Consider the following 20,091-nt stretch of genomic DNA (forward strand, 5'->3'; position numbering starts at 1 on the left):
CTCACGCGAGATCCACCCCCATTTTAATCTTTTCCCTACTGTACTAATCAAAAATGCTGCAAAATAAAAATAAAACTCATGTACTGAAAAAATACAAACTGATGAAAAATACTTTTGCACAGTGCTAAAATAAACACATTCTAAGTTAATAAATAATAATGTTATGAAATGTTTCTTAACTAAACTGTCAATAAAAGGAAAATGCAAAAAAATACAGCTTCACCACTTTAGTCATAATTTTTGTGCTTAAGAAACTTCTCTGACTTTAGCTCCAGACTTTTTTTTAAACATTGCTGGAACTTCTTTTCTCAGCGCATTTATTTCCGTTTCCATTGCAACGCACTTTTGACTTCCGGCAACAAATGTGTGTTCCTACTTCTGGAAAAAAACGCGCGTGTGTAATAATCATGGCAGACTTGGTAACAGACAACGAAGACGACTATTTTTGGACAAATCAGGATTCACAACCTTTTTGAAGCTGAAGCTACAGAGGATGAACTGTTGCTTCTAGAAGTGAGCACAAAGGAAGGGTGAAACATTGGAGCAGACGGAAGTCGAAAGAGTGACGTCAGCGTTACTTGGTCACAGTGTAATGTGGAACTTGGAGCCAAGCTATGCCGACATAAATGGTGCGCTTACCCAAAATAAACCGGTAAAATTGTCCAAGGCCAGCTGGACCAAACGGTTTGGATGATATCAGCACTTCAGTCATCAACAATTGCATCATCAGAGAGCCAACACGGTAGCATGTCGATGTTTTAGTACCCTGGAAAAAGTTCCTTTGTGTTTGCTTTTACTATAACAATGTTGCTACAGGTGCATTTTTAAAGTGATTCAGAGGTAGAATAGATTTATCCCATTAGCTGCATTGCTAGCCACATAAAAAGAGCCGATTATTGCTAAATAGAATACAAAAAAGTACATGTTTTGTCTTCTTGTCTCTCATAAGGATTGTGAACAATAGGCAAAATGGGAAAAAAAGTGCAGTTGCCCTTTACGACAAACAAGGCAGAGGTTTTGCCTAACAAGTATATTTAATATTTTGGCCACTGTAATTACACAGTTAAGATATAGGAAAATAAAACACTGTCCTTTAATCAAGTGATTCTGTGGCGTACCGCTAGATGGCGCCCACGTACCACAGTTTGAGAATCACTGCTAGACAATTAAACTAACATGCATGTTTTTGGAATGTGGGACGAAGCCTGAAAGAAAACCCACACACATAGCGAACATGCTAACCACTTGACCACCGTGCTACCTCAATTATTTTTTGAATACAAGTGAGTGAAACCGCACGTAAACAAATTTGTTTTCACCTTTAAAGGTGAAAAGGTAAAGTTTGGTTGGTGAGCCGGGTTATGCAAAAAATATTGTGGGATTATAGTGAAAAGCTTTGATAAAAAGGACGTAAATCAAGTTGACCACTCGGCCATCAGTGACTCACAAAGGTGTTAATAAGCAACGTTGTCACACTCTGGCAGCGCTCCTTGCAACGTGACCCAGAGACTGAAGGCAAAGTGCAGTTAAAAATGTATTTGGTGACAAAAAAAAAAAACAGGAATGCAGATGGAGGTGAAGAGCAGAAACACTTGAAAGATAGAATGCACAAAAGCCAGCGATGCAGCATCTGGAAAGAAATAATAACACAAAAAATTAAAGCGCCGGGCAGGGTATAATACAAAATACAAGAAACATAACCATATCATGCACACTAAAAAATGCTGGATTATTTTGAGAACAAAAGGGACATGCGGTAGAAAATGGATGGATGGATGGATTGATTTATGAGTTGCTAGTGTTGGATTACATTTTGGAGTTATTTTTATGAAGAGCAATTCACTTTTTGGGTTATAAGGGTATTATTTTAACTCAATTTCTGGGTTTTCAAAATGATGAACCATTTTCGGGTTGTTTTTCAATGAGTAATGCATTTTTGGGTAAAAGGCTTTTATTTTTTTATTAAAAAAGTTACTTTTTTCATGAAGGGAATTTTTTTGTGGATTAATCTCATTGACATCATTTACAATCACACATTTTATGTACATGGAAATATTTGAGCATGCTGTATAGGACTCTAATAAAAAGGAAAAAAAATGTCACTCATATCTTGCTTCTGAGTATATTTTAATGGAATAAAAATTATTTTAATGAGCAGTCGGGAAAGAGTAGGACAAACCAGCAGTAAAATGTATCTTTTTTAACCAACTATTGGATCATGAAGCGCTAAATTGCGTAACCCAATAGTTGGGTTGGGAATAACCCTACATTAAGTTATCATAACTCAACTTGTTGGTTAAATAGTTCAACGCAAAAGTTGGGTTGAAAAAATTAAACCAAAATGTTGAGATAAAATAAATCAAATAAGGGGTTTGTCCTTTTCTGAACTAGCAGTTGTGTTAAAATGTGGTTATTTTTAAACCCTACATTTTTTAGTGTATGTAGGATCATGACAGGACTTTACAGGGCACAAGAAGCGCGGGGCGCATGCTTCAGCAATCACCGTGGACGGTGAGCACAGGACGTTTGTGAATTGGTTTCCACAGAATTTGGTGACTGTGCCTATAAGTATAAATGCATTTGTTTTATGTCAGTTTTGTGCTGTTAAAATCTCTTTTGTTAAACACGTTTAAAACAGTGGCAACGCACAATCTAGTTAGCCTGTCAATGGCTCGTCCATTGTATGGTAGCATCAGGCTAGCGACATAAGAGCCCACCTTTACCCTGTATGATTGTTTTTTGTTTTTTTCAGTATACACCAAACTGTACAGTTGATTTAACATGATTCTTATATGTATGTGCACCTTTCCTTTCCTTTGTGTGCTCAGTTTCACAGTAACTTCACTGCGGAGACGACCAATAAACAACCTTAAGTACGTTTTCTCATCTCTAATGTTGCGTCGACCAGCATTCCTCCAATGGGGAATTCAAATTGCTAGTCTCTCCCAGATTCTTTTTATGGCAATATGCTGTTGTTTATATTCAATCACCAGGCAGAAGTTGGTATTTTGTGGTTTATTCTCCAAGCTTAGAGGACAAACCTGAGACCAATCCAGCACCCAAGCATTCCCTAGCCCGGTCCAGATCGGTCTACCAAAACCCCGGAACTCCTCTCTACTTCCTCCTTCTCCTGTCCCCCCCACCTGCTGTTTCCCCAGTCTAGCTGTGCTTCTTATCTTAGGAATGTAATGGCAGTCTCAACAAAGACAGTGCTCTGACTCTAACCAAGGACACTCGAATCCAAGCACTTTGTACCACACGAGACATTAGCTGATGTAAATATGACTATAGGAGTTTTTAGAAAGAAGTAACACTTAAATATGGATATGATTCTGATCTGCTTCCATCACTAATCAGAAGGACTGTTTACCAAAATGCCAATGTTCAGGTAAGGCAGAAGAATATCTAAATCCTATGCGGCCCGCGAATGAATTATCTATGGCCCCCGGGATAATATTTGATTAGTATTAGAATTGGCCCGCAGGCCACAGCCGCCTGCTGCTGTTCTGCACGCACCAATACTCCATCAGTGTTGGCGCTAGGAATTTTCAAAATGGGTTCCCAGGGACCCCATCAAGTCATACAAATGGGGTCCCACAGTAAATTTTTGGGGTCCCACTTTTTTGAAACCGTTTTGAAAACAAATGATAAATGTATGCATTACCCTGTTATATCTCACATTCTATAGTGTGTTTTGGAAAAAGGTTGTCACAAATGTTAGTTAATTCATTAAAAAAAAATTACACAAAAGAAAACACATTTTTATGCATATGTAAATGTATTCAGTTATAAAGATTCATTCACTTTCTTCTTTCCTTCATGGATCTAAACTTTACCGCTGCCGGTATTTTTTTTCTATATTTTTATTGTAATATTTTCAGAATGTGTTTGCTCTATTTCTGTCCAAAGTAAGATAAAGAAAACAATCTGAAGTTGTCTTTATTTTTTAGTTTTAATGCCATGATTTTACTAGTCCGGCCCACGTGTGCACAGATTTTCCTTCACTGTCACCATAAAAGTAGGTGACAGTGTCATCACCAGGAAAGATGAGGTCACCTACCTAGGTTCCATTCTAGAGGCTAACCTTTCCTGTGACAAAATGGCAACCAAGGTAATCAAAAAGGTTAACCAACGAACGAGATTTCTCTACAGAATTTCCTCTCTGGTCAACAAAAGCACCTTGAGGATTCTGGCGGGAACTCTCGTTCAACCCTTTTTCGATTATGCATGCACCTCCTGGTACCCTAGCACCTCCAAAACCCTCAAATCTAAACTCCAAACATCTCAGAACAAGCTAGTCAGGTTACTTCTAGACCTCCACCCCAGATCCCACCTCACTCCTACCCACTTCTCTAAAGTGGGCTGGCTCAAGGTGGAGGACAGAGTTAAACAACTTGCACTGAGCCTAGTCTATAAAATCCGCTACACCTCCCTGATACCGAAGTACATGTCAAACTACTTCCTTAACGTAAATGACCGCCATAACCACAACACCAGGGGGTGCTCCACTAACCACGTTAAACCCAGATTCCGAACTAACAAAGGTCTTAACTCATTCTCTTTCTATGCCACATCAATGTGGAATGCGCTCCCAACAGGTATAAAAGAAAGGGCATCTCTATCCTTCAAAACCGCAATAAAAGTTCACCTCCAGGCAGCTACAACCCTAAACTAACACCCTCCCCGGATTGCTAATAATCAAATGTAAACAATCAAATGCAGATACTTTTTCTTTTGCCTTCTGATCTCTCTCTCTCTCTCTCTATGTCCACTACTTGATGTCCATACCCCCCCCCCCCCACACCCCTGATTGTAAATAATGTAAATAATTCAATGTGATTATCTTGTGTGATGACTGTATTATGATGATAGTATATATGATAGTATATATCTGTATCATGAATCAATTTAAGTGGACCCCGACTTAAACAAGTTGAAAAACTTATTCGGGTGTTACCATTTAGTGGTCAATTGTACGGAATATGTACTTCACTGTGCAACCTACTAATAAAAGTCTCAATCAATCAATCAATCAATCAATCAACCCTGAGCTAAAATGAGTTTGACACCCCCGATCTAAATAAACCAAGGGTGTAAAAATTGCAGCCTGTTGCAATTGAAAAATAAAGCTAAACAGAAAAATGTAACAGGATATGTTGATACTAATAATAAGTCACATTATTTAACAAAATGTTATATGTTCCATTGAAAATATAGAACATTACACACGGCGCTCAAAAATCTGTCAAAATGTTTTAGTACGACTTTGGTAAGCTATGAAGCCACACTGCTTGATGGATTGTACTGTGCTTCAACATACGAGTATTATTATTGTGTGTGTATAAGGTAAGACATATTATCTGGTGTTTTGTTTCGTAATATTATGCAGAAGCAACTTTTCTTACCTACTGATACCTGCTGATCTGTATTTGGGATCTGCATAAGTCCTGAAAATGTTCGCGCTTCCACCTTAGTCGATAAGCTTCTTCTTTTTCTCCATCTTCTTGTTATGTGACATTCATCCTCCACAGTTGCCATTTCTAATATAAAATAGTGTAAAGTTCTTACTTATATCTGTCAGTAAACTTGCCATTAAAGCGCTAAAACATACCGGTGTAGTGAGTTTACATTATTCACCCAAGGAACTTTAGTTATTAGAAAGTTCTGGTCGGACAGTTTTTCTAAGAACACATTTCCGGCGTTATTATTGCACTAGTGATCCATTTATGAGGAGAGGCTGCTCCCTTATTGATTGAAGTTTATAAAGTCTGAATGTCATTAAAACAGTTAGCTCCATCTTTTGACACTTCTTCCACTCCAGTCCTTGCACGCTACACAGCTACAACAAAGATGACGGGGAGAAAAGACGCTGCCGAATGTGAGCCACGTAAATAAGACCGCCCACAAAACGGCGCATCCTGAAGCTACTGTGAGAAAGCGGCTTGAATATGATCTGTAAAACATAATCTATGCAACATTTTGACCAAAGAACCACCATTACATGTTATGTAGACCACAGGGAAGTGTTTTACATTTAGAAAAAATAATAATATGACCCCTTTAATGCGCCCTATAATCCGGTGCGCCTTTTGTATGAAAATAGACCTGACGAGACCCGCTCATCGGCAGTGCGCCTTATTATCCGGTGCGCCCTATGGTCCGGAAAATACGGTAAATATCTGCTTGTCATCGTGACTTACGATTTTCCAACAAGTTACTAATCAATCTGTAAAATGTATAAAAATCAAAAACAGTTGCCCATGCAAATTGTGTTATATCCATATATAGTCAGTGTTACATATGGCCCTCTGAGGGCAGCCATAATTGCGATGTGGCCCTCAATAAGAATGTTTGACACCCAAGACCTAAATCCTTTGTTTTTATGAAAATAATGGTCATTAGTTGGTTCCAATGGAAGATGAAACCCTCCAATATGACACTGGATGCAATTGGAACTTGAAACAAGATATTGTTTTGCTCATATACTGCAGTTGAAATGATGAATTATTCAAATAGGCGCCCACTTCATTAATTGACTGGCCTGTGCTCCACTCGAATGGAATAACTGCAGCCTGTACAATTATTTATGAATTAGGCTAAGCATTAGTGATGGGACATACCCCTGATTTTCTTTCTGATCCGATACCCAGTAAAACTCAGGCTGGTTTTTGGCAATACCAATCTAGCACTGGTACTTTGTGCAAATATACCTAATGTGTCTGTTAACATTTAAAAACGTTTTTCTTTCGAATAAACATATTTGATAGCATAAATAATACAAGACATTTTTTAATTATTTCAGAATCTGAAATATACAACAGGACAAAAGCATATAACGTACACATGGTGTTTCAAACCGTTAAAAAAAAAAAAAAAAAAGTAAAATAGTAAAAACATTGTAATAATTAATCATCAAGAACTACTATTAGAATTAGATCACGGGTACAAGCTGCGAAATTGAGTTTCCTCCGTCGGGTGGCAGGGTGGGCGATCACGGGGAAGACCCAGGACACGGTGGAGAGACTATGTCTCCGAGGTGGCCTGAGAACGCCTCGGGTTCCCCCGGGAAGAGCGGGAACAAGTAGCTGGGGAGAGGGACGTCTGGGCTTCTCTGCTTAGGCTGCTGCCCCCGCGACCCGACCTCGGATAAGCGGAAGCAAATGGATGGATGGATGGATGGATACTATTACAACAAAAACTAATTCACAATTGAGTTAAATAAACATGTCAATGTAAAAATAATAAACTCAACAAAAGTATCCAACATTAACTCATTGCCACGTTTAGTTACTTTTTTACTCTGTGTTCCCATTAATACATAATACCTTATCTCAAATAACTAGAGTATCAATATTTAGATTTTAGAATTGATATTACAGCATTAATATCTGGTATGTATTAAGATAATTTAGTATCGATCCGCACATCACTACTTAGCACAGGCCTGGGCAATTATTTTGACTTGCGAGGGGGGGGGGGGGGGTCAAATTCCTAGGAAAAAAATGTGTCTGGGGGACGGTATATCTGATTTTTAGGAACACTCAAACAAAAACTCAAAATAATGTCTTATTGAATGCTAAAAACGTTATGACAGACCACCTTAAAAAACAGAATGCAATTGACATTTTTTTTTTACGGCATGAGACACCCAGAATGTACATGAAAATAAAGAATGTAGGTTTTACAATATTAACTATGAACGTTAAAACAATGAATATTGACAACATATGAACGTCACTCCCCCTCTCGCTTGACATACACTATATTGCCAAAAGTATTTGGCCACCTGCCTTGACTCACATATGAACTTGAAGTGTCATTCCATTCCTAACCCATAGGGTTCATTCAATATGATGTCGGTCCACCTTTTGCAGCTATTACAGCTTCAACTCTTCTGGAAGGCTGTCCACAAGGTTGCGGAGTGTGTTCATAGGAATTTTCCACCATTCTTCCAAAAGCGCATTGGTGAGGTCACACACTGATGTTGGTCGAGAAGGCCTGGCTCTCAGTCTCCGTTCTAATTCATCCCAAAGGTGTTCTATCGGGTTCAGGTCAGGACTCTGTGCAGGCCAGTCAAGTTCATCCACACCAGACTCTGTCATCCATGTCTTTATGGACCTTGCTTTGTGCACTGGTGCACAGTCATGTTGGAAGAGGAAGGGGCCCGCTCCAAACTGTTCCCACAAGATTGGGAGCATGGAATTTTCCAAAATGTTTTGGTATCCTGAAGCATTCAAAGTTCCTTTCACTGGAACTAAGGGGTCAGGCCCAACTCCTGAAAAACAACCCCACACCATAATTCCTTCTCCACCGAATTTCACACTCGGCACAATCCAGTCCAAAATGTACCGTTCTCCTGGCAACCTCCAAACCCAGAATCGTCCATCAGATTGCCAGATGGAAAAGCGTGATTCATCACTCCAGAGAAGGCGTCTCCACTGCTCTAGAGTCCAGTGGCGACATGCTTTTACCCCACTGCATCCGATGCTTTGCATTGGACTTGGTGATGTATGGCTTAGATGCAGCTGCTCGGCCATGGAAACCACCAGGCCACTGAGTAAAGCCGCTGCTTCTCCACATCAGGAGGAGCCAGATGAGGTTGTTCGGGCATCCGAGGGAGGTGTTTAGGGCACGTCCAACCGGCAGGAGGGAAGACCCAGGACATGTTGGGAAGACTATGTCTCCCGGCTGTCCTGAGAACGCCTCGGGATCTCTTGGGAGGAGCTGGACGAAGTGGCTGCGGAGAAGGAAGTCTGGGCTTCTCTGCTTAGGCTGCTGCGCCCGCGACCCAACCTCGGATAAGTGGAGGAAAATGGCTGGATGGATGGATAGAATGCTCATCATAATGGCAGCTACAGTTTCCATCTTAAAGATCTTAAAAAATATATTTGGGAGAGCCGTGGGGGCCAGATTGAAAAGCTTAACGGGCCGCATGTGGCCCCTGGGCTTTAATTTGCCCAGGTCTGACTCAGCATATACTTGACGTTTTTGACAAGTTTGACAGCCATTCCGAGAGCCAGCTTGAAAGAAAATGCCACCCCAACCGAATTAGTGACATTTCTTCCTTCTTTCCTCTCCTACTTTTGCTTTTCCTCCGCCACTCGCCCCCGCCCTCGCCGGGCCTCCTCTCCCCCTCCCTACCCGGGGCTGCGAGTGCCCGTGCGGGACTGACACTGTAGCGAGACGGGCTGCGCAGACATGGAGGCCCCACCGACCAGAGAGGCCTGTGCTGATACATCCAGGCCCAGCTAACGGCGCGTCGGAGTGGATTTTCTAGAACATCTCGGACGAAATTCAGGATATTCCACGCTGTAAGGAAGAAGGATTTTACTCCCAGAGAAGAAGGAATTAATTGCTAGATCCATTTCTCGGGCTCTGTTGATTCAACGTAGCCGCCATTTTGTTGACATGTTTTTTTTTTTTTTTTTATAACAATCTACACGGTGATGCGTTTGTTATTTCCCAATATTACTCGTCACGTTTCTGCGTGTAGTTACGACTAATAAGTCATTCCACCGTTGTATTTGTGGCTACGTGAGACATTTTTCATGGTTTGGCAGACTTGCTAGTGCATCGTTAGCCGCTGTAGCCGAGATGTAACACGAGTGCATGCGAGAATGTGACGGAGATGCACGATGTACAGTCCTGCACATTCGCTATTCAACAAGAAACATTACAGAATAGATGCACGCTGCAACACGGAATGACGAGAAGGGACTGTTGGAATTTACTACTCATTCCAGACCCGCCAGCGTTATCAATGTAATCTTTGCAGCCTCACTCGACCTGAAATATTAGCTGTCAAGTTACCCGGTGCAAGAGCCACTCATACTATGCGTTTTATGGTCTATGTTTGAAAAGTAAATATTGTCAAGTAGCGCAATGATTTCACAATGAGTAGGTAACGTTAACACCATAACTGGCTGCTCCGCCCCTGTTGTGATAATTAATAACACAGTCATACATGCATTGGTATCTTCCAGATTTGTATTTTGCACACCTGAACGCCTCACGAACGTAAAGCGAAGAGTGTCGTAATAGCTGCGACACATGGCTACTGTCACCTTGCATTCATATTGATCTCTCATTGCACACACACTCATATATATGTGTATGTATGTAGGGTAGACATCTTATATTGTTCATGTTTTGCCAATTCAGCACTTGGAATAACATGTAGTCGCCACGTTGACACAAACGGAGGAAGTACACCGAGCCAAATGATGTGAAACACCGTTTCTGGACTGCTAAAAGAGGTCAGTAGGCATTTGACATGTCCTTCAAACTGTGTGCATTAACTCACCTAAAAAGTTCAAGTCCCAATGATTGTCACACACACACACTGGGGGTGGTGAAATTACCCTCTGCATTTGACCCGTCCCCCTGTTTACCCCCTATGGAGGTGAGGGGAGCAGCAGCGGGGGCCGCACTCTGGAATTATTTTTGGTGATTTAACCCCCAATTCCAACCCTTGATGCTGAGTGCCAAGCAGGGAGGCAATGGGTCCCATTTCTTGTAGTCTTGGGTATGACTCGGCCGGGGTTTGAACTCACGACCTTCCAGTCTCAGGGCGGACACTCTAAACAGGGGTCCGCAACCCAAAATGTTGAAAGAGCCATATTGGACTAAAAACGCAAAGAACAAATCTGTCTGGAGCCGCAAAAAATGAAAAGCCGTATATAAGTCTTATAATGAAGGCAACACATGACGTTAGTGTCTATATTAGCTATAATAGCCTACTATCAAAATGACTGTGTCGCAGGTTGAAGCAAATCTTGTTGACAGAAATGTTGAAATCTAATATTGTACACATTTTTACAACATTAGTAAATCAGAGGCTACTCAGAAGGGGAGATAACTCCTGGAATATACTGGCGTTTAAAGGTGTAGATGTGTGTGTTCAAGTTAAGGCCGTCTTTTAATAGATTTATTTCAATCTTTGGCAAGCTCGGTAATGTTTGCTGTGGTCTGGAACAACATGGCACACAAACATCAGAAATGCAGCCAATAGTATGTGTCATGATACATGCAAATATAAATTATATACAAAGAGGATAAAAGTAAAGGATATTAAATGAGCTCAAATATACCTACAAATGAGAAATAATGATGCAAGATGTACATACAGCTAGCCTAAATAGCATGTAGCATTGATTAGCTTGCAGTCATGCACTGACCAAATATGCCTGATTAGCACTCCAACAAGTCAATATAACATCAACAAAGCTCACCTTTGTGCATTCACGCACAGCATAAAACATTTGGTGGACAAAATGAGACAAGGAAGAAGTGGAAGATTTTACATGTAAACAAACTGTTGCGTCACAGTCCACACTATGGTGAGTTCAAGAATCGCCGAAATTAGTAGGACAAAACGTGTTCACCAAATACTCTCATCAGTGAAGCATACACACACATATATTAAACAGTGGGCTTTCTAACAATTGGGAAGGTTTGTGTCATGTTTGTCCTCAAACAAAAAACATACTAAAACAAAAAAATAATTTCCCCCATCTTTTTCCATTTTCAATCCTTTTTTAAAAATGCTCCAGGGAGCCGCTAGGGCAGCACTGAAGAGCCACATGCGACACGAGAGCCGCGGGTTTCTGATCCCTGACCTAAAGCTATGTTGTCTAATGAGATAACTCACAGATGTGTTCACTTTTGGTTAGTACGGGGTCAGCAACGCGCGGGTCCTCTGGAGCTTTTTCAAAAATGTATGAAAAGTGGAAAAAGATGAGGGGAATAAATATATTTTTTGTTTTAATATGGTTTCTGTAGGTGGATAAACATGACACAAATCTCCCTAATTGTTAGAAATCACACTGTTTATATTAAACATGCTTCAGTGATTAGAGGCTATTTGGCGAGCGCCGTTTTGTCCTGCTAATTTTGGCAGTTCTTGAATTCACCTTTAGTTTGTTTACATGTACAACTTTCTCCGACTTTGTAAGACGTATTTTATGCCACTCCTTTTTTGTCTCATTTTGTCCACCAAACTTTTAATGCTGTGCGTGAATGCAGAAATGTGAGCTTTGTGGATGTGATTGACTTGTGTGAAGTGCTAATCAGGCATATTTGGTTACTGCAAGCTAATCAATGCCAATATGCTATTTAGGCTAGCTGTATGTACATATTGCATCAATATGCCTTGTGTGTAGGTATATTTGAGATCATTTAATTTTCTTTAAGTCCTATTAATTCAATTTATATTTGCATGTCTCATGACATATCATCTGCATGTAATATTGGCTGCATTTCTGATAGTTGTTTGAGTGCCATGTTGTACCAGACCACAGCAAACGTTACCCAGCTTGCAAAGATTGGACTAAATCCATTAGAAGAAAACAGCCTGCCGTTTCCTTTAATTTGGACACACACATCTATACCTGTGGCCATTCTAAGACAGTAATTTCCAGGAGTTATCTCACCCTCTGAGAATCCTCCATTTTACTAGTGATTTAGAATGTTGTAAAAATGTGTAGAATAAATATTACATTTCAACATTTCTGTCAACAATGATTTGAGTCAGCCTGCGACAGCTATTTTGATAGTTGACTAATATAGCTAATATAGACACATACATCATGTTTTGTCTTCATTATAACACTTATATGGGACTTTTAAAATCATTTTGATAGTAGGCAAATATAACTAATATAGACACTTACATCATGTGTTGTCTTCATTATAACATTAATTTTTTGCGGCTCCAGACAGATTTTGTTTTTGTATTTTCGGTCCAATATGGCCCTTTCAACATTTTGGGTTGCCAACCCCTGGGTTAGTAGCATGTTAGTATGACTAAACAATGATGATTGTGGTATTTATGATTTGCATTTATAAGGTCGAGCCTTGCTTTAAATATTTTCGTGTTGTTTGGATAGTACAGTCTTTACCACACATGAATGCACTGCTATCAGAGTGGGATGAGCGTCATTTGCGGAGGGGTTTTTTGCTATGTCGGCCAGACTGACACCTGTCATTCATGTCGCTTTCCCACCCTCTGAAGATGTCCCCAGCTCTGTTGAGGTTAGAGATCAGGGGAGATTGGGTTTAGGATGGGTAGAGATCACAACTAGTGTTATGGATGAAGGTAGAGTTCAGGGAAAGGTTATAGAATAAACTCTTAAAAGGGGAACTGCACTTTAAAAAAAGTTTTTTGCCCATTTGTCTATTTCCTTTGTGTAAAACAAGAACACATGTTGTTCTTGTTTTCAATGCATTCTAACATGAAGTAAGTATAAATGAAAGTCTGCTTACAATAGAGTCAATCAGAGGTCCTCTCTTCCGCACATAAAGCCCTCTAAATAACCATCCAAAAAGTGCCAACAATACTTCATTTACATTCTGGACATGAATATTAACCAAGTATTAGCAATATTGTTATTATAAACGCTAACATAGACAAACTATTTTAGCGGCACTGTGATCACAGAGCGCTAACTAGCTTATGCTGCTATATTGACAGCATCACTTGGTAAGCTGCTTCCTTGCCTCAGAGCGTGTGAAAGTTTATTCTAGATCAGGCCTGGGCCATTATTTTGACACGGAGGGCTAGATTTAGAGAAAAAATGTGTCTAGCGACTGGTATATCTATTTTTAGGAACACGAATACAGAACCTCACAATAATGTCTGATTGAATGCTAAAAACGTTTTGACAGAACGCCTTAAAACGTAATGGAATTTTTTTTTTCCTGAATGAGACACCCAGAATGTACATGAAAATAAGGAATTTGTGATTTACAATATTAACTATGAACGATAAAACACTGAATATTGACAACATATGAACGTCACACCCCCTCTCGATCGACATATTATACAATCAGCGAAACGCAAGAAAAATGCAACAAACACAGCGAAATATGAACGCGAAGGGTAAAAAAACACCTACAATCTGATATATCTGATATCACTAAGCTTTAAAACTTTGTTGTAAAAATCTCCTTCCGCATCTGTCTCTGACACGCGCATTTCAGGCTGGCCGCTCTGGAAACACTCTGTGGAAACGCTCTCCACCCACACTGCTTGGTGCCTCGTTTGAGCTGCTGTGACTTAGATGACCATAGTAACTAGCATATCATGCAAAAGCGCAGATTCCAACCATTGAAATACTTTCTATAGTTCAAGACTTACGGTAATTTGAAAACATCACTGCACATCATAATGGCAGCTACAGTTTCCATCTTAAAGATCTAAAAAAATTTATTTGGGAATGTCCGGCGGGCCAGATTGAAAAGCTTGCGGCCCCCGGGCCTTAATTTGCCCAGGTCTGTTCTAGATCATAAATCACGCCTCTCACCTGGATAGTAAATAGACGAGGACATAATCCAACAAGTTGGTCAACTTTGACAGCCAACTTAGACCCAGAGATGGCAAGTAAGACATACAGAACGCTTTGTTGCACCCCCCTTTTTATTTGCGAGGATTATGAGTAATTCTTTACCTAAACAGGACTAAATCAACATTCTAACAGTCGGCATCCCAGTGACAGCTGACATTGTACAGTACGTGATGTTTAATTATGTTTGTTGGCTCTCATGATGTCTGCAGTGATATTGTCGAAGGAAAGAGTTTATGCAATTATTGCACAGCCATATGTTTCAAAATGAGCAAGATACATAAATATTACATGTTATTATGAATGTGTCTGTTACTATATAACTTACATCACAACTTTGATTGAAGGATTTGGATGTTTTAAGCACTTTATAGGCAGAATAGAGCGACTCTTATTGGATTCATTGCACTCAAAAAAGAAAAACGTGTTCTTGTCTTACATAAGGATTCTGAATGATTGACAAAAATCCCCTAAAAATGCAGTTTCCCTTCAAAAGTCCAGTGTAATACTGTTTTTTATAGATTTTTGTTACACACTAATAACTTGTCTCGGGTAAACCGATGATCTGTTGATTGTATGTTTGAGTAGACTGGCTCTTTGCTATTCCCCATGGAGCAAAAAACGTATGAGAATGATGTTGGAGGTGGGTGGGTTGTGTCCGATTACTGTTGGCATAGTGAAATCAGCAGTTATGAGTAACTTGTGCAGAAGTAAAAAGGGAGGGAGTATGTTGGAAAGAAAGGGGAGGGAACACAGAAAATTGTTTACTACGTTTTGGCCTGCCTTGACATTTCTCCCGTTGTGGAATTTGATAGTCATCCTTTGTTTATTTTTTGGCATTGTTTCAGGTTTTAGACTTAACTGTCAACATTGTGTCCAATACACTTCAGGATTACGCCTTGAAGTATCTTTGCTCACTTGTTGCAGTTTTTTGGGCTGGGAGGCGATAGGGGTTATCGGCTCTGAATATCAAGGTAATTAAAGTGAGCAATCTGTTCTGTGAATTTTTTCAACCTCCAAATTGTTAATTTCAAAATAGTCTGTCGCTCATGAAAACTATTCTTCCCTTTAAGTGTTGCAATCATACGACCTTTATTAATATACAGTACATGCAATGTTTTTGACATCCGCAATGGTCACACTAGTATACAAGAAAGCTGATCAGTAATATTGATATGGTAAAACAATAAAGCTGTATTTTAACATGATGTGTAATTGGTGTGTAATCATGGAAAATTAAAAATACAAAAGCTTGTTGTTTCTCATGGACTCTCACATAATTGCAAAAGTTAATATTAACCATTGTCTGAGATCAATTAGGCGTAATTAATGTTTTTTTGTTGTAATGTTGTTTTAATTTGATTGGATAATCTGTCTGAATATTCGAGAAGTTAATTTTATGTGATTTTATTTTCCGTACAGTTTAGTGTCAGATAACAACATAAGTCATTTTAGGATCACTTTCACTTCCATACCATATCCTGTTTTCACATCAAACCAAATTGCTTTATTTTATCCATCGTATTTATTACTAATACTAAGATTAGCGTATTTTCCGGACTATAAGGCGCACTTAAAATCCGTTTTTTCCCCTCAAAACTTGACAGTGCGCTTTATAACCCAGTGCGCTAATGTAAGGAATAAGTTTGGTTAAACTTACCCACCTCAAAGCAATTCAATGTGGTACATGGTCTAGTGATAAGTGTGACCAGTAGATGGCAGTCAAACATAAAAGATAAGTGTAGGCTGCACTGTTTGATGTGCTTCAACATACAAGTATAATTATGGTGTGTGTGTAATAAGGTAAGACATATTTTCTGACGTTTTGTTTCGCGATATTATGCAAAAGCAACTTTTCTTACCTTCTGGTACCTGCTGATCTGTATTTGGGATCTGCATGAATCCTGAAAAATTGCGCGCGTCCGCCTTTGTAGTCTGTGATGACACCGTAGTCGATAAACTTATTTTTCTCTATCTTCTTGTTATGTGGCATTCATCCTCCACTGTTGCCATTTCTAATATAAAGTAGTGTGAAGTTCTTACTTATATCTGTCAGTAAACTCGCCATGAAAGCGCTAAAACATACCGGTGTGGTGAGTTTACATTATTCACCCAAGGAACTTTGGTTATTAGAGTTCCGGTCCAACATTTTTTCACGGGACACATTTTGTTGTTGTTTCCGGATGAGGAGATGCTGCTCTGTTATTGATTTAAGTAAAGTCTAAATGTCACTGAAACAGTTAGCTCCATCTTTTGACACTTCTTCCACTCCAGTCCTCGCACGCTACACCGCTACAACAAAGATGATGAGGAGAAAATGCTACCGAAGGTGAGCCACGTAAATAAGACCGCCCACAAAACGGTGCATCCGGAAGCGACTGTCAGAAAGCGGCTTGAAGATGATCTGTGAAACATAATCTATTTTAACATTTTGACCATAGAACCACCATTACATGTTATGTAGACCACAAGGAAGTGTTTTACATTTAGAAAAAAAAAAAAAAAAGACTCCCTTTTATATGAAAAAAGATAACAAAATAGACCATTCATCGGCAGTGCGCCTTATAATCCGGTGGGCCCTATGGTCCGGAAAATACGATACTTCTACTACTACTACTAACGATAATATTTGATTGGCTTTATAAAGAGCCTTTCTGAACACCCAAAGCGTTTTAAACCGATAAACATTATTTCAGTCACACAGTGGTAGGGGTAAGTTATAGTAGATCTGTAGCCACAGCTGCCCTGGAGTAGATTCACAGACACATGGATGCCAATTTGCTTGTTGATTTTCTCCCTATATGGTTGCATATTTACGATTTTCTTCTGCTCCTGTAATGAATATGGTGGAACGATCGCAACAAGTTCAATGGGGAAAATAATGCTGATTATGTAAGTTGCAAATCATTTTGATTGCCATTTTATGTGAGACAATGTAAAATAAAATGGAATAAATATTATTTTTTTTATCAAAAATAAGCATCCCAATGCAAAACGTCACCTAATACTTGGTGGAGAAAAGCCTATTTGGCAAGCACAGAGAGAAAGAGGTCAGACATTTCTTGTAGTTGGTCAGCAGGGTTGTAAACAACTTACTGGGGGATTTTGGTCAAAGAAACAACCGCGAAGCAGAATGTTTCCACCACCTTCATGTTTGAAGGAATGGATGCTGTTGTTGGGCTTATATTCACCATTTCTCTGCCTCCAAACACACCAAGTCAGGTTTATGCAAAAAAGCTTAATTTTGGTCTCCTCACATTCTCACAAGCCTTGTCTGTCTGATGTTGATTAGCAAATAAGGGCCTGTATATGTGTCTTCATGAGCAGGGGGACCTTGTAGGCACTGCATGATAGCAACCCAATACAGCAAAGTGTGTTACGAATGCTTTTGTTGGAGATTGTGCTCTCTGAACTCCCTAGAGATCAGCTCATAAACAGCTCTTCCCTTGTAATTCTGGAATGGTCCCTCACCTTTCTCACACTTAACCCCACAATGTGAAATCATGCTTGGAGTTCAGAACAAGGGCGTTTGACTGGTATTTTTGTATTTCTTTAATGTATGAATTACTATGTGAATTAGGACTGCAGTTGTCAATTATTTTAGTAATCAAGTAGTCTACTGATTAGTTTGTTTGATTAACCAAATAAACACACTTTGTACCCTCAACGTGTATTTTTGGGAAAAAAGTTGAAATAAAGATTTTTCTGCTTGCCATAACCTTCATTCTTTTTCCCTAAAAATGCAAATAATCAACATTGAAATTGCACTTTTAACATTTGTGCATTAATCACAGTCCCAGGGACCCCATCAAGTCATAAAAATGGGTTCCCACAGTAAATTTTTGGGGTCCCACTTTTTTGTTAACGTTTTGAAAACATGATAAATGTATGCATTATCCTGTTATGTCTCACATTCTATATTGTTTTGGAAAAGGGTTGTCATAAACGTTACTTAATTCAGTTAAAAAATAATACAAAAGAAAACACATTTTTACGCATATTTAAATTTATTCAGTTATAAACATTCATTCACTTTCTTCTTTCCTTCATGGATCTAAACTTTACGGCTGCCTCCCCAAAATCAAAGTTCTCTGGCTGGCGAGGACCACTGACATATCTCATCTCTGCATATTCTACTAGAATACCCTTATGGGCGTTACATATATCAAAATCAAGTACCTTGTACCTACTGTACTGTTTACATGTTGAAATACCCTTTTTAGAGCAAATATCTACCCAAACGACCGCTTTGCTGCTGCCAAAAATTGATTTGAAGGGTATATCAACAAGTAAACAGCACAGGGTATTCTAGTAAAATATGCAGAGATAAGATGTGTCAGTATTAAAATATTACTTGAAATCAATTTTTGGCAGCAGCAAAGTGATCGTTTGGGTAGATTTTAGCTTTGTAAAGGATATTTCAACAAGTAAACAGTACAGTAGGTACTTGATTTTGATATATGTAATGCCCATAAGGGTATTCTAGTAAACTATGCATATGCGATGTGTAAATATCAAAATATTTCGTTGACTCACTTTTTGTCAGGCAAAATTACATTTAATGAACATTTTACATAAATGAATACATCCAAGCACTTTATAAATATTTATTATGTGCACGAAGAAATAACAGTTAAAATTGTATGTATCTTCCAAACAAGAAAGACGTTTTATCACATCAACATCGGACTAACAACAGTCCTTTAAATCTCATTAATACCACCTAAAAGGCAAACTTTCATTTTTCGGACACGATAAAGCCTTAAATAATGTCAAACATGTAGCGTTACAATAACCACGAAGATAACGTGTTTGTCTTACACCTAGTAATCCGTAATCACATTTTGGCACAACACCGGCAAATATAAACAAAACAAAACACCGGCGGAAAGCGATAATCGATAAAAAAAAAACAAGCAAACCAGAGTTTTGGCAGGGTTGGTAAAAAAACCCAAAAGGATCCGCGTCCCGGAGACACACGGACCTCTGTAAAATCTGATTTCAATGCGTAAAAAGACACAAAAAGTGCGTTAACGCCAACATTGATTAATAATGAAAAAATTACCTCTCCGATAGTTCCTCCCACACACCAACGCTCTCATGTGTGCTCTCTTGCAGCAGCCTTATGAAACCTATATTTCCATATTTAAAGCCAATGCGTTTCTGGATTTATACATTTTTATTAGATACATTCATTAAACGACACGTTAACAAACTCCAGGCCCGGGGGCCAGATATGGCCTGCTACATTATTTAATGTGGCCTGCGAGTCTGAAATCCTTGAAATAATATACAACTATTTGATCTTTTCTTACTAAATGTATTCGTTGTAATTTATGTAATGCAATTGTGAATATTTTAAACTTTAATATTATCTAATAATGCAACAGTTAAAATTTTTGATTAAAATAAAAATATCAATAAATATCTACTTGACTTATGCTTTTAAAGCAAGTTATACATTGAAATTGTACACTTTAAAAATGCCAATAGATTTTACATTAAAAATCTGACAGCTCAATTGTCAGAATTTTACTGTAAAAAAACAGTAACATGCTGTAAAAAACACCATAAATTTTAAGATAAAATTGTGGGTACTGAGCCACTAGTTTTTTATTGCAAAATCGAAATTATATATATTATTCAGTATATGTAAAAAAAAATATAAAAATCAAATGCATGTGACTTGTATAATAATATCATGAGGTGAATCCCAATACATTTATATTTATAAATTATTCACAGA

The 20,091-nt window shown here is 38.7% G+C and overlaps 1 protein-coding gene across 2 annotated transcripts in view; it reads left to right on the forward strand.

Moving 5' to 3' along the window:
- The first annotated feature begins 9,018 nt into the window (after window positions 1-9,018).
- ash1l (ash1 (absent, small, or homeotic)-like (Drosophila)) overlaps window positions 9,019-20,091 on the forward strand; it is a 67,170-nt gene continuing 56,097 nt past the window's right edge. Inside the window, exons 1-2 of one of the 2 annotated variants that reach the window (XM_062030062.1) lie at window positions 9,019-9,311; window positions 10,162-10,256. The gene's annotated coding sequence lies outside the window, so the exon portion shown is untranslated. Of the gene's footprint in view, window positions 9,312-9,542; window positions 9,763-10,161; window positions 10,257-20,091 lie in introns of those variants that run through there. The other variant, XM_062030063.1, reaches the window with a different exon arrangement.

This window comes from Entelurus aequoreus, linkage group LG20 (assembly GCF_033978785.1).
Source record: "Entelurus aequoreus isolate RoL-2023_Sb linkage group LG20, RoL_Eaeq_v1.1, whole genome shotgun sequence".
In the NCBI taxonomy this organism is placed as follows: Eukaryota; Metazoa; Chordata; class Actinopteri; order Syngnathiformes; family Syngnathidae; genus Entelurus; species Entelurus aequoreus.